Below are 14,396 nucleotides of genomic sequence, written 5' to 3'. Positions count from 1 at the left end.
AACTGAATTTAGAAACAAGGAATTTATCTCCAAAATATGCAAACAGCTCATGCAGCTCAATATATATATATATATTTAAAAAATCATCCCACTAGAAAAAATGGACCAAAGATCTAAATGGGCATTTGTCCAAAGAAGACATCCAGGTGGCCATATAAAGCACCTGCAAAGATGCTCAGCATCACTAACTATTGGAGAAATGCAAATCAAAACTGGGCCGTGGTATCACCTCACACCCCACAGAACAGCCATCCTCCAAAACATGAACAAGGATTAATGCTGCCGAAGGCGAGGGGAACAGGGACTCCTCCTACACTGCGGGCAGGAATGGAAATGGGCGGGGGCAGCCACGAAGGAAAACAGTATGGGCGTTCCTTAAAACACTAACTATAGACTTAGTACATGATCCGGCAAGCCCACTCCTCAGGTTAGATCCGGAAAGAACATTAATTTAAAATGATACATGCACCCCTCTCTTCAGGGCAGCACTATTGACAATATCCAAGACAGAGCATCAACCAAAATGTCCATCAATAGAGAAATGAAGAGAAAATGGTTCATTTGCATACCAAATACACTCAGCCATCAACAAAACGAAAAAATGCCACTGGCAGCGGCATGGATGGACTGAGAGATTTATTATACGGAGTGAAGTCAATTAGAGAAGGAAAGAGAAATATATCACTTACAGGTGGAATCTATAAATTCATCAAAATGAACTAATTTATTAACAAACAGTCTCACAGACTTAGAAAACTCACTTATAATGACTTTTTTTTTAAGGTAGGGGAAGGAAGACATTATGAGGTTGGGATTAACATACTCACTGCTTATTATCAGATAGATAATCCAAAATAACGGAATAGCACAGGGAAGTCTACTGAATACAGCAAGAGAACCAATATAGGAAAAGAACCCGAAAGGGAATAGAGATCCGTTCATGCATAACTAAACCAAGTTCCTGTACACTTGAAACAAACACATCGGAAATCAACCCTACTCGAACAGAAAATAAACAATAAAAAACAAACAACAGAAAACGCTAGCAATGGAGCAGGAAGAGATGCTGCCACCTCGTGGCCACGTTTGGTAACGACTGAAAAACCTGTGCTCACGGGCACTTCATAATCACCAGGTCTATGGGGCTTGCTGCTGCTGCTGCTGCTAAGTCGCTTCAGTCGTGTCTGACTCTGTGCAACCCCATAGACGGCAACCCACCAGGCTCCCCCATCCCCGGGATTCTCTAGGCAAGAATACTGGAGCCAAGGAAATGGCAACCCACTCCAGTGTTCAGAGGAGCCTGGTGGGCTTGCTTTCCATGGGGTCGCACAGAGTCCGACACGACTAGAGTGACTTAGCATGCATGTATGCATGCATGGGGCTTAGAATTCTGTAGCTCAGACGGTAAAGCGTCTGCCTACAATGTGGGAGACCCGGGTTTAATCCCTGGGTCGGGAAGATCCCCTGGAGAAGGAAATGGCAACCAACTCCAGTATTCCTGCCTGGAAAGTCCCATGGACAGAGGAGCCTGATAGGCTACAGTCCATGGGGTCGCAAAGAGTCGGACATGACTGAGGGACTCCACTTTCATGGGGCTGAAAGGAAAAAAACATCTATTCTCAACAAATGTCCTCGGGTAGATCCTAAAAAAAGACTTTGAAACGGGCAGTCAGTCAAGGGGACAGAGGTCAGTTTTACTCACACTGTTTTTTGAAAAATCATATGAAAATATTTCAACATGGTGAAATCCTAAGAGAAATGCCAATCAAAACTCACACAGGTCAGAATGGACATTGGCAAGAAGTCTAAAACCAATAAACGCTGGAAAGGGTTGTAGAGAGAAGCAAGCCCTCCTACATGTTGGATGCTGGCAATGTCAATTGTTAACAGCCAGACTGTACGACAGTGCAGAGGTCTCTCAAGTGAAAAGAGAATGAAATTCGCACACTGCCTGAACCCAGACAGAAAAAGCAACTCCAAATTGATGAAAGAGCTTAAAAGAGGGCTGATAGTCTCAACCTCTTGAGGGAAATATAGGTAGGACAGACAGACAGAACATGCTTTGATATAAACTCCAACTCTGTTTGGATCCACCTCTTAGAGTAATGAAGTAAAAACAAAATAAACTTTGGGGCTCCAGAATCACTGCAGATGGTGACTGCAGCCATGAAATTAAAAGACACTTGTTCCTTGGAAGAAAAGTTATGACCAACCTAGACAACATATTAAAAAGCAGAGACATTATTTGCCAACAAAGGTCTGTCTAGCCAAAGCTTTGGTTTTTCCAGTAGTCATGTATGGATGTGAAAGTTGGACTATAAAGAAAGCTGAGTGCCGAAGAATTGATGCTTTTAAACTGCAGTGTTGGAGAAGACTCTTGAGAGTCTCTTGGACTGCAAGGAGATCCAACCAGTCCATCCTAAAGGAGATCAGTCCCAAATATTCACTAGACAGACTAATGCTGAAGCTGAAACTCCAATACTTTAGCCATCGGATGTGAAGAGCTGGCTCATTGGAAAAGACCCTGATGCTGGGAAAGACTGAAGGCAGGAGGAGAAGGGGACAAAAGAGAACAGGATAATGGATAGCATCACCAACTCAATGGACATGTTTGAGCAAGCTCCAGAGTTGGTGATGGACAGGGAAGCCTGGTGTGGTGTAATCCATGGGGTTGCAAAGTCAGACACGGCTGAGCAACTGAACAACAGCAACATGATTATACAGTGGAAGTGACAAGTAGATTCAAGGGATTCGATCTGATAGACAGAGTGCCTGAAGAACTATGGACAGAGGTTTGTAACATCGTACAGGAGGCAGTGACCAAAACCATCCCCAAGAAAAAGAAATGCAAAAAGGCAAAATGGTTGTCTGAGGAAGCCTTACAAAGAGCTGAGGAAAGAAGAGAGGCGAAAGGCAAAGGAGAAAAGGAAAGATATACCCATCTGAATGCAGCGTTCCAAAGACTAGCAAGGAGAGATAAGAAAGCCTTCTTAAGTGAACAATGCAAAGAAATAGAAGAAAACAATAGAATGGGAAAGACTAGAGGTCTCTTTAAGCAAATTAGAGATACCAAGGGAACAATTCATGCAAAGATGGGCTCGATAAAGGACAGAAATGCCATGGACCTAACAGAAGCAGAAGAGATTAAGAAGAGGTGGCCAGAATACACAGGACTGTACAACAAAGGTCTTAATGACCTGGATAACCACAATGGTGTTGTCACTCACCTAGAGCCAGACATCCTGGAGTGTGAAGTCAAGTGGGCCTTAGGAGGAATTACTACCAACAAAGCTCGTGGAGGTGATGGAATTCCAGCTGAGCTATTTCAAATCCTGAAAGACGATGCTGTGAAAGTGCTGCACTAGGTATGCCAGCAAATCTGGAAAACTCAGCAGTGGCCACAGGACTGGAAAAGGTCAGTGTTCATTTCAGTCCCAAAGAAGGGCAATGCCAAAGAATGTTCAAACTGCTGCACAATAGTGCTCATTTCACATGCTAGCAAGGTAATGCTCAAACTCCTTCAAGCCAGCCTTCAACTGTACGTGAACCATGAACTTGCAGATGTACAAGCTGGATTTAGGAAATGCAGAGGAATCAGAGATTAAATTGCCATCATTCATTGGGTCATTGAAAAAGGGAATTCCAGAAAAACATCCACTTCTGCTTTACCTAGCACACTAAAGCCTTTGACTGTGTGGATCACAACAAACTGTGGAAAATTCTTAAACAGATGAGAATACCAGACCACCTTAGCTGCCCCCTGAGAAACCTGTATGCAGGTCAAGAAGCAACAGTCAGAGCCGGACATGGAACAACAGACTGGTTCCAAATGGGGAAAGGAGTATGTCAAGGCTGTATATCATCACCCTGATTATTTAATGCATATGCAGAGTACATACTGGAGAGAAATTCTAGTAATGTAATAAGTGATGAAAGAGGTTCATCCCAAATGTAGTTGAGAAAACAGGAAAGGGTTTATACAAGAAAGATCAGTGAATGATGTTAAAACAAAAAGTAACAAAGTATTTTGTCACGCGAGTGTATGTTTCTCGGTTCTTTGTCTCGTCACAACAAAGATTTGGAGCAACAGACATTAGAGCCCTCAGCTCGTCACAGCTCTTGGGCTTTGGACAAACAGTGTTATAGCTCTTATGCAAATCAGTGTTACAACTCTATTTTATTTAGAAGATAGCAGGAGAATCGATCCTCGAAGCGTGGGGGTGTGATAACCTAAAGATGTGAAGGGAAGAGAGTGAAGGAGCACGTGGGAGAGGGGAAGAGAGAGAGGGAGAGAGAGAGAAAGAGTGCACTCATGCAGGAGAGGAAGAGAGAGAGAGAGAGTGCTTTGGCTCCTCCTTTTAAATGCTTTTGCCTCCCCCTGGGCCTGCCCTGTGCAAATTGGGCTTAGCCAGGAGTGCTGTTTGTTCTACCTGAAGTCTTCACTCTGGTCCTCGGACCTGCTTTAGTTCTATTATCGCGGGCTTTGCCCTTCCTTGTCTTTTAGCCACAGCCATTTTGGACTCCTTTTCCCTATTCTACCTACCTAACATTCCCCCCTCAAGAGATGGGAGGCCCAATTCTTTGGGAATAGGGGTGTCGAGGTCTTTCTGGCTACTTCCTGCTGAACTGGGGCAGCGAGGGGTATTGGGCCTTCCCCTCTTGCTAGTCTCAAGCCTCAGAGTCCTTATAGCAGAGTCCATCTAAGGGTGTGATATTTTTCGTGGTCGGCTGTAGTTTCATAACTTTGAACTGGCACTGCGTGTTGTAGCTTGTTGACCTGGGCAGAGACAAAAGAGGTTAGACAATTGACAGTTCATGGAATAATCATAAGCATCATCATTGTAGCATAACAAGGACTAGTATGGGCATTCATCAATTTTAAATTCACATTGCCAGAATGATTCAAGTCCTTCCTTGTTCAGGGATCAGAAGTTCTATCTCTTGTCTGTTTTGGAATACAATCTCTGTCAAGCTGTGTTGGCTGTGTAGAGCTATCCTGAGAAATCTTATCCCCAGAAACCAGATTTGGGGGGTGTTCATTAGAATGGCACTCATTGGTAGTCCTGAATAGGTATCTGAGATCTCCCAGGGGCTCACAGGTGTATTGAGTGTCCTCTTCTGTCTTCTTCCATGGCTTGACTCGTGAGTAGTGAATCCAGGAGTCATGTCCTGGTACCTTGACTGCTGTGGGGGTAGAAAATATTACAGGGTAGGGGCCCTTCCATGTGGGCTGCAGTTGAGCTTTTGGGGACCCATCTTTCCAGACTTTAATTAGGACTTGAGTCCCTGGAGCATATCGTGGTGACTCGTTAGAATCTTTTGGGTCCTGGTTTATACCCCACAAGCGTATATCCTGTTGGAATTGCCCAATGGCTATGGTATAAGACTGGAGGGTCTGAACCTCTGGATCTAGGAAGAGGTCATTGACATAAATGAAAGGTCTCCCATATAGCATCTCATAAGGACTAAGACCAAGCTGTTCCTTAGGGGCAATGCGGGTGTGGAGGAGAGCTATTGGTAAAGCCTCCTTCCACCCCAAGGAGGTCTCCTGGGTTATCTTTCTTATAGCTGATTTTAAGAATTGATTGGCTCTTTCTACTTTTGCCAAAGATTGAGGTCTCCGGGCACAATGGAGATAAGTAATCCCCAATGCTTTCGAGACCCCTTGGGTGACCTTGGAAGTAAATGATGTCCCATTGTCACTTTGTAATGACCTGGGCAGACCAAATCTTGGAATGATTTCATGGAGCGGTATTTTTACCACCTCCTCAGCCTTCTCAGTCCGGGTGGGAAAGCCTTCAACCCATCCTGTGAATTTATCTATCATGACTAATAGCTATCTATACCCTTGAGAAACTGGCAACTGGGTGAAGTCCATCTGCCAGTCCTCTCCTGGGTAGGCCCCACGTCGTTGGATGGGCTGGGCCAGCTGGGGTCTTAGAGCTCCTTGGGGATTGTTTCATTGGCAAGTGGGACAAGAGGACAGCACCTGTCTTATAGTTGTTTGGAAGCCTGTTCCTCTGAAGGACCTTTCTAATAATCTCTGGAGGGCCTTTTCTCCTAAATGAGTAGTGGCATGTAACGAGTTAACCAACTTCCATTGGAGGTTACCCGGAAGAAAAAGGAGTCCGTCCTTTTGGAGCCACCCCATATGATCTTCTTGAAAGCCCTTGCTCTTAGCTTTAAGGGTATCACCTTCAGTATAGGAAGGAGTTTCTGGCAAATCAGTCTGTGGAACTAAGGCGGCAACCCCTATTAGGTCATGGTTCTATAATGCTGCTCTCCTAGCTGCCTGATCAGCTGCTTGGTTCCTTCGTGCCACTTCTGTGCTCCCTTTTTGGTGTCCTTTACAGTGGGAGACTAAAACCTCAGTGGGCAGATGGACTGCCTCCAAGAGTCGAAGAATTTGATGACCATATTTGACTGGGGACCCTCGGGTGGTCAAGTGGCCCCTTTCTTTCCAAATAGCCGCATGTGCATGTAGCACCAGAGAAGCATACTTGGAATCAGTGTAAATGGCTATTCTTTTTCCTTTTCCCACCTCTAAAGCTCGAGTCAGGGCTATGAGCTCAGCTAATTGGGCTGAAGTACCTAGTGGCAGAGCCTTAGCCTCTATGGTCTCAAAATTGGAGACCACTGCATACCCGGCTCTTCTTTTTCCATCCAAGACAAAGCTGCTTCCATCAGTGTACCAGATTTCCTCAGGATTGGTCAGAGGATCTTCTGACAATCCCTCTCGGGGTTTTGTCCAGTGGTCCAAGGTTTCTAGACAAGAGTGAAAGGGGAGAGAGCCCTCAGGGATAGGCAGAAGGATGGCTGGGTTAAGAACCTCACAAGGGGATATAGTGAGGCCTGGATTTCCCATCAGCATTACTTGACATCTGAGGATTCTTTGATCAGACATCCATACATGGCCTCTCCCATTTAGGAGTTGTTTTACTTGGTGGCTGGTAAAAATAGTTAGTTTGTCCCCAAAGGAGAGTTTTAAAGCATCTTCTATCATGATTGCAATAGCTGCAAGATTTCGAAGGCAGTAGGGCCAGCCTCGGGTAGGTGGATCGAGCTTTTTGGATAAGTAAGCTACAGGCTGGGGCTCAGATCCCAACCTTTGAGTTAACACTCCCAAAGCTATTCCCTCTGTTTCATGGGCATAAAGTTGGAATGCTTTTTCTGGGTCTGGCAACCTCAAGGCAGGTGCTCAAGTTAAGGCCTGTTTTAGTGTAGCCTCTGCCTTCTTTTGAGGAGTTCCCCATATCAGTGGGATTGAATCATCTCGTCCCTTTAAGCTTTCATATAAGGGCTGGGCAATTAGACCATAGTTGGGTATCCGGATTCTACAATATCCAGTTAGCCCCAGGAAAGCTCGCAATTGTTTTTGAGTCGTGGGGGAGGGCAACTGGAGGATTCCTTGTACCCAATCAGAGGACAGCCTCCTGGACCCGTGTGTAATCAGAACTCCCAGGTAAGTGACCTTTGTCTCGACCATCTGTGCCTTAGCATGGGAGACTTTATATCCCCTTTCTGCCAAGAAGTTTAGAACCTGAATCGCATGTTGTTGGGCACTTTTCTCATCTGGAGAGCAGATTAGTAGGTCATCTACGTATCGTAATATTTTCCCATTAGGTCCCAGGTCCAGATCTACGAGACTCTGGCTAATGGCCTGTCCAAACAGGTGCGGGCTGTCTCTGACCCCTGAGGTAGTACTGTCCAAGGCATCTGTTGGCGTTTTTCTGCTGGGGCCTCCCACTCAAAGGCAAAAAGATATTGGGATTCTTTAGCCAGTGGTATGCACAAAAATGCATCTTTGAGATCCAAGACTGTAAACCACTTGGCACTGGGTGGGATTTCTCCCAAGATTATATAGGGATTGGGTACTGTGGGATGGAGGGGGACTATAGGTTCATTTATGATCCGGAGATCTTGAACCATTCACCAGGTTCCGTCTTTTTTCTTTGCTGAGAGGATTGGGGTGTTACATGGTGAACTGGTGGGGACCAATAGCCCACAAGCAAGGAATTTATTTATTAAAGGCTGTAGTCCCTCCCGAGCCTCTCTTTTGAGAGTGTATTGTTTCCGGTTAGGAAACCGAGTGGGATCTCGGTGGACAATGATGACTGGTTCGGCTTGGTAGGCTCATCCAGGATCCCCTGGTCCCACACCTGGGGGTTAATTTTGTCTTCCCATGGTTTTTGGTCCCTCTCTATTGAAGGTATGATGGGTTCTTCAGTAGTAACCAGGAGCTGTAGAGCTCTAGGGGCTGAAAAACTTCCCATCACAAGGGTGGTCCCAGTTTAGTGAGTATATCTCTTCCCAATAAGGGAGTAGGACACTCAGGGACCACCAGAAACTGGTGGGGAAATATTTGTCCATCCCAGCAACAAAGAAGTGCTCGGGTGAATCTTTTAGTAGTTGCTTTTCCTGTAGCAACCAAAATGGTACAGGTTTGGGAGGAGAAGGCTCCGGAGTAGATCAAGACAGAGTAGGTAGCCTCTGTGTCAACCAAGAAATTTTTGGACCTACCTGCCACATCCAGTTGCACCCTTGGCTCCAGCCCCGTGATGGTTATCTGTGACAGGCGGGCTGGCTGGAGTGGGCCGCTTCAGTCCTCTTGAACCATCATGAGGGTAGGCTTGGCGCTTGACCTTGAGGCTCTTGGGTCCCGAGGGCAGAGGGCCGCCCAATGTCCCAGTTGATGGCATTTGTGGCAAGCCATTCTAGGAGACTTGTCGCAGTTTGGACACTCTTTGGCCCAATGCCCCGCCTGTCTACAGATCAGGCATTTGTCTCGTGCCTTGTCCTTCAAGGACTCGGGGTTTGCTGTAGGGCTTCTCTGGAGGGGGGCCAGCATCTGGACATGCCTTGTCTCTTTCTTTCTCTCCTTTTCCTGGGCCTTGGCCTCCTTCTCCTGTTCTCTGCTATAAAAGGTATTGGTGGCTGTCTGGACCATCTCATCTAAAGAGGCAGTGGGGTCCTGCCGTTGTAGCTGTTGTAACTTAATTCTGACATCTGATGCACATTGGGACAGGAATTTGTCCTTTAAAATCACCTGTCCCTCGTAAGAGTCTAAGTCCAGATTGGTAAACTTTTGGAGTGCCTCTTTTAGCCTTTCCAGAAAGGCAATGGGGTTCTCACTGGGTTCCTGAGTTATTGCTGAGACTGGGCACAGTCCCCACAAGTAATAGGCTTCCTTCTGTTTCCATGGGTGCACTTCTTTAGGGGGTGAGTCTTTCTGAAGCTTATCGTACCCAGAACTGTTGCAACCTGAGAGCCAGGCGTCCCCGAGTCAGGGTGCAAATCCCCAGGCAGGCTGAGGCGTGACAGCCTCCTAGAGATCGAATCCCCAGGCAGGTCGAGGTGTGACGGCATCCCAAGAATTGGGTCCCTGGGCAGGTCGAGGCGTGACGACCTCCTGGGACCCCTGGGACTAGCGGATCCCCGAGCAGGTTGAGGCGTGACAACCTTTCGAGAACCAGATCCCTAGGCAGGTCAAGGCGTATGACCTCCTGGGACCCCCAGGACTAGAGGATCCCCAAGCAGGTTGAGGCATGACAACCTTTCAAGGACCAGATCCCTAGGCAGGTCAAGGCGTGATGACCTCCTGGGACCCCCAGAACTAGCAGATCTCCGAGCAGGCTGAGGTGTGACAACCTTTCGAGGACCTGATCCCTAGGCAGGTCAAGCGTGATGACCTCCTGGGACCCCCGGAACCAGCGGATCTCCGAGTAGGTTGAGGTGTGACAACTTTTCGAGGACCAGATCCCTAGGCAGGTCAAGCGTGATGACCTCCTGGGACACCCGGACTGGACTTTGGGCATCTGCAAGGTCTCCAGTGTGATCAGTACTGGGTAGGATTAGGGGGTTGGATAGTATAGAGTATTTCCCTCCCAAGGCCAGCTATTTTCTGGTTGTCTCTCCAGAAGACTGTAGAGGCAACCTTGTGGGTCTGGATGGGGCTCAGGAAAAGAGCATGAAACAGGAGGGAAGGGAGAAGAGCACAACCTTTGAAACAATGACATAGCACAAGGGGATAATGTAAACCAATTTAAACCAACTGGGTCCAAGATGAAAAGTAAAATTCAAGTACTTAATCCCCAATCTATAAGCCAACAGACACAACCAGAGGTGGTAGGACACCTCCAAGGGAAAAGAGGGAGGAGTCGGTGGTTCCCCAAAGGTAGGGATGATCCTCCCACTCATTAGCATATGAATTCCATCCCTTCTCAAAACCTAGCTAGGCCTAATTTCGAGGCCCCAGCCCTTGCCCTTGGCAATGGGGCACACCCTGAAGAGTGGCTTCTCTCTGGATCCTAACAGTTCAGTTCAGTCCCTCAGTAATGTCCGACTCTTAGCGACCCCATGAATCGCAGCACGCCAGGCCTCCCTGTCCATCACCATCTCCCGGAGTTCACTCAGATTCACATCCATCGAGTCCGTGATGCCATCCAGCCATCTCATTTCGGTCGTCCCCTTCTCCTCCTGCCCCCTATCCCTCCCAGCATCAGAGTCTTTGCCAATGAGTCAACCCTTCTCATGAGGTGGCCAAAGTACTGGAGCTTCAGCTTTAACATCATTCCTTCCAAGGAAATCCCAGGGTTGATCTCCTTCAGAATGGACTGGTTGGATCTCCTTGCAGTCCAAGGGACTCTCAAGAGTCTTCTCCAACACCACAGTTCAAAAGCATCAACTCTTAGGCGCTCATCCTACTTCACAGTCCAACTCTCACATCCATACATGACCACAGGAAAAACCATAGCCTTGACTAAATGGAACTTAGTCGGCAAAGTAATATCTCTGCTTTTGAAAATACTGTCTAGGTTGGTCATAACTTTTCTTCCAAGGAGTAAGCGTCTTTTAATTTCATGGCTGCAATCACCATCTGCAGTGATTTTCGAGCCCCCAAAAACAAAGTCTGATACTGTTTCCACTCTTTTCCCATCTATTTCCCATGAAGTGATGGGACCGGATGCCATGATCTTCATTTTCTGAACGTTGAGCTTTAAGCCAACTTTGTCACTCTCCTCTTTTACTTTCATCAAGAGGCTTTTCAGCTCCTTTTCACTTTCTGCCATAAGGGTGGTGTCATCTGCATATCTGAGGTGTTTGATATTTCTTCTGGCAATCTTGATTCCAGCTTGTGTTTCTTCCAGTCCAGCGTTTCTCATGATGTACTCTGCATAGAAGTTAAATAAGCAGGGTGACAATATACAGCCTTGTCATACTCCTTTTCCTATTTGGAACCAGTCTGATGTTCCATGTCCAGTTCTAACTGTTGCTTCCTGACCTGCATATAGGTTTCTCAAGAGGCAGGTAAGGTGGTCTGGTATTCCCATCTCTTTCAGAATTTTCCACAGTTTATTCTGATCCACACAGTCAAAGGCTTTGGCATAGTCAATAAAGCAGATATAGATGTTTTTCTGGAACTCTCTTGCTTTTTCTATGATCCAGCAGATGTTGGCAATTTGATCTCTGGTTCCTCTGCCTTTTCTAAAACCAGTTTGAACATCAGGGACTTCACAGTTCATGTATTGCTGAAGCCTGGCTTGGAGAATTTTGAGCATTACTTTACTAGCATGTGAGATGAGTGCAGTTGTGCGGTAGTTTGAGCATTCTTTGCTGTTGCCTTTCTTTGGGATTTGAATGAAAACTGACCTTTTCCAGTCCTGTGGCCACTGCTGAGTTTTCCAAATTTGCTGGCATATTGAGTGCAGCACTTTCATAGCATCATCTTTCAGGATTTGAAAGAGCTCAACTGGAATTCCATCACCTCCACTAACTGTTCATAGTGATGCTTTCTAAGGCCCACTTGACTTCACATTCCAGGATGTCTGGCTCTAGATTAGTGATCACATCATCATGATTATCTGGGTCGTGAAGATCTTTTTTGTACAGTTCTTCTGTGTATTCTTGCCACCTCTTCTTCATATCATCTTCTTCTGTTAGGTCCATGCCATTTCTGTGCTTTATCAAACCCATCTTTGCATGAAATGTTCCCATGGTATCTCTAATTTTCTTGAAGAGATCTCTAGTCTTTCCCATTCTGTTGTTTTCCTCTATTTCTTTACACTGATCGCTGAAGAAGGCTTTCTTATCTCTTCTTGCTATGCTTTGGAACTCTGCATTCAGGTACTTATATCTTTCCTTTTCTTCTTGGCTTTTCACCTCTCTTCTTTTCACAGTTATTTGTAAGACCTCCCCAGACAGCCATTTTGCTTTTTTGCATTTCTTTTCCATGGGGATCGTCTTGATCCTTGTCTCCTGTACAATGTGACAAACCTCATTCCATAGTTCATCAGGCACTCTATCTATCAGATCTAGACCCTTAAATCTATTTCTCACTTCCACTGTAGAATCATAAGGGATTCGATTAAGGTCATACCTGAATGGTCTAGCGGTTTTCCCTACTTTCTTGAATTCAAGTCTGAATTTGGTAATAAGGAGTTCATGATCTGAGCCACAGTCAGCTCCTGGTCTTTTTTTTTGTTGTTGATTCTATAGAGCTTCTCCATCTTTGGCTGCATAGAATATAATCAATGTGATTTCCGTGTTGACCATCTGGTGATGTCCATGTGTAGAGTCTTCTCTTGTGTTGTTGGAAGAGCAAATCCACCTCTTTGTCTCTCAATAAATTTTTGCGATGAGACATCAGAGCCTGAGTTTCATTAGTTTTGGCTGAGCTTGAGTACGGGGAGAAAGCTGAAGGACAGGAGGAAAAAGCAGTGGGAAAAATGTGCCAAGGAATCCCCTTCTTAGCCCACCAGAAAATTTGCTAAATATCTGACTGGTGCTCACAATTTCATTGGTCTGATCCTTGGCACAGAGAAGAGAAAGGACAGAAGAACCCCCACTGGCTTGTGTAACAGCTACTAGGGCTCAGGAGATAGCGCCTTTGGGACATGCTGAGGAGTAGCCTCTCCAGAGTCCCTCAATTGTGCCCCCTGCCGCCCGCCTGTTCGTGGGAGGTTCGAGGAAACAAGAAAGGAGAGATTGTAAAGGAATTAAAATTTCGTTAGGCATGTCCCTCCAGCCAGAGGAGCAAGGACCTCTTACCTTAACTGGAGGTCTTCTGGGATCTGAGACTGGGCCGCGTGGGCTTTCCGCTGTCCCGGTTTCCAGCACGATGGGCCTTCCCCTGTGCTGGATTTTGTTTGCGTTCTGCCTCTACCGCGGGAGCTCCGCTGAGTTGGGCTCCGGCTGTGCTTGGCCTCTTCCATGCGGAGATTTTCAGCCAGGTTATCTCCGAGTCACGGCACCATAGATGTCACGCGAGTGTATGTTCCTTGGTTTTTGTCTCATCACAACAAAGATTTGGAGCAACGGACATTAGAGCCCTCAGCTCATCACAGCCCTCGGATCTTGGACAAACTGTGTTATAGCTCTTACGCAAATCAGTGTTACAGCTCTATTTTATTTAGAAGATAGCAGGAGAATCGATCCTTGAAGCTTGGGAGTGTGCCAACCTAAAGATTTGAAGGGAAGAGAGTGAAGGAGCACGTGGGAGAGGGGAAGAGGGAGAGAGCGAGACAGAGAGAGCGAGAGCAAGCAGTTTGGCTCCTCCTTTTATCTGTTTTTGCCTCCACCTGGGCCTGCCCTATGCAAATTGGGCTTAGCCAGGAGTGCTGTTTCTTCTACCTGAAGTCTTCACTCTGGTCCCCGGACCTTCCTTTTCCATTTCTTGTCTTTTGGCCACCGCCATTTCGGACTCCTTTCCTCTATTCTACCTACGTAACAGTTTAATCACATCTAAATAAATATCAAAGAATGTAGAGGCGCGGCTGGTCGGCGGCAGCTCTGCGGGTGCGGGGGCGGCGAGCCAAGGACCGAGCCACCGCGGCCTGAGCGCGCTGGCACCGCCCGCACCGCCCTTCCGCCCGCCCTCCGGACGCGCAGCCCCGCGGCCTCCGCTGCAGACCCGCCCCGCCCCGCCCCGCCCCGCCCCGCGCGCCTCTGCCGCCTCTTCCTGAGCCCCCGCTCGCCCAGCGGCCGCCGCCGCCCCCGCGCCAGGTTCCGGCCGCGGCCCGCCTCTGCCGCCCAGGGCCCTTCCGTCCAGGCCCCGGGACCCGGCTCCCCGCCAGCCCCGGCCCCGGCCCCGGCCCCGAGTCGGAGAAGAGCGTGGAGGCAGCGGCCGAGTTAAGCGCCAAGGACCTGAAGGAGAAGAAAGAGAAGGTGGAGGAGAAGGCAGGCCGGGAAGAGCGGAAGAAAGAAGTGGAGGAGGACGAGGAGGACGGCGCAGAGGAGGAGGAGAAGAAACTGCCGAGGACGGCGAGGAGGAGGGTGAAGGGGGCGAGGAAGATGAGGAAGAAGAGGAGGACGAAGGGCCCGCGCTGAAGAGCGCTGCTGAAGAGGAGGATGAAGCGGGTCCCACGCGGCAGAAGGCAGAAAACGAGGCGTCAGCATGA

At 47.5% G+C, this 14,396-nt stretch overlaps 1 pseudogene; it reads left to right on the top strand.

The window, feature by feature from the left end:
- Window positions 1–13,209: 13,209 nt before the first annotated feature.
- LOC138419581 (chromo domain-containing protein cec-1-like) lies at window positions 13,210–14,396 on the top strand (annotated as a pseudogene).

Source organism: Ovis canadensis, chromosome 14, assembly GCF_042477335.2.
Source record: "Ovis canadensis isolate MfBH-ARS-UI-01 breed Bighorn chromosome 14, ARS-UI_OviCan_v2, whole genome shotgun sequence".
NCBI classification, from domain to species: Eukaryota; Metazoa; Chordata; class Mammalia; order Artiodactyla; family Bovidae; genus Ovis; species Ovis canadensis.
The sequence above is the reverse complement of the archived record's forward strand: the minus strand, read 5'-3'. Positions and strand labels throughout refer to the sequence as shown.